Source organism: Ciona intestinalis, unplaced genomic scaffold (assembly GCF_000224145.3).
Source record: "Ciona intestinalis unplaced genomic scaffold, KH HT000742.1, whole genome shotgun sequence".
Classification (NCBI taxonomy): Eukaryota; Metazoa; Chordata; class Ascidiacea; order Phlebobranchia; family Cionidae; genus Ciona; species Ciona intestinalis.
Genome location: NW_004191063.1, coordinates 7,696 through 8,834, shown reverse-complemented (window position 1 = coordinate 8,834; position 1,139 = coordinate 7,696). Strand labels below are relative to the sequence as shown.

Here is a 1,139-nt window from a genome sequence, read left to right as displayed (position 1 = left end):
TTTTAATACACCACTTGTTAAACCTGAAACGTAAATAAACAACCCCTACTTGAAATTTTAAACAGCGAACTTCTGATTGCAGTTCTTTGCAGTTGCCACATGTAAGGTTGTCCAAAGTTGTTTCAGTTTCTTCTTTTTTTTTAGGTAGTAGAGCACAATACTTAGTCGTATAAGTGTGGTCATGAAATGTACCGACTGTTTTGAAATGAACACATTAAAAATGTTAGGTTTGGTGTTGGAATCACAAATCAAACTTACCGTTAATATTTAAAAAGGATTCTTCGCTTGCCCGCTTTAAAATTCTCCGTTTCCCAGTAATTTTTTTGGGACAATTCGGAACCTCAAACAGTGTTGGAATAGCATTTGGTTTGAGCTTTTTCCACCCGTCTCTCCGATTTTGCTCAAACTGATTTTCTTCGAAATGAGTCTAAACAAAAGCTGTGCTTAACCTATTTCGACTAGCTCAAATATTTTTAAACTGGATAACTTCAACTTATGTAAAAACGCTATAACTTTCTAAATCTCTTGAAATCTAAACCTGGGCATACTTCGCTTACAACATTATATGTACTATAGCTTTTTCTTCAAAAACATACTTCACATAAACGGCTGCCTGTCGTCGGAAACCAGTTGCCACCTCTCCTGCAGTTTATTGTCCATCGCTTTCTTCTTTCTGGTTCCGATGGAAAGGCAAAAAGTCTACGGGTTGCACTGCTGCTTCCACTGCAGTTAGGAGCACAACATCCAACCATATTCTCTAATTTTTTATAATTACAATACAGATAATAACTGTAAACATATTTATGAATTACAATGCACACCATAAATTACTGTAGAAACTAAACAAATCGTTTTTTTACGCATTTCCTTACTTTGCTATATACATACGCATACGAGGTTTGTGTTTCCCGCCGAACAAAAATGGCGTCCAAATTTTTACGTTTCTTAACTTGTGATTTCTATGGACTTTGCTTGCAATATCCTGCTGTTCTCACTTTATCTCCAAGCTCGATGTCGCACTTTCACCGTACAATAAACTGAGATGTGCCGTACAAGTGTCATACATCGGTGTGCAATGCGTTGCGGAGTCGGATAGCGTGTGCGTCGGGGCAGGATGGAACAGCGTCGTCGCGAGGCTG

The 1,139-nt window shown here is 38.1% G+C and overlaps 1 long non-coding RNA gene across 1 annotated transcript in view; it reads left to right on the top strand.

Annotated features, from left to right (window-relative positions):
• Nucleotides 1-6: 6 nt before the first annotated feature.
• LOC113475520 overlaps nucleotides 7-1,139 on the top strand; it is a 4,256-nt gene continuing 3,123 nt past the window's right edge. Inside the window, exon 1 of the long non-coding RNA XR_003397264.1 lies at nucleotides 7-106. This is a non-coding gene — a long non-coding RNA (uncharacterized LOC113475520). The remainder of the gene's footprint in view (nucleotides 107-1,139) is intronic.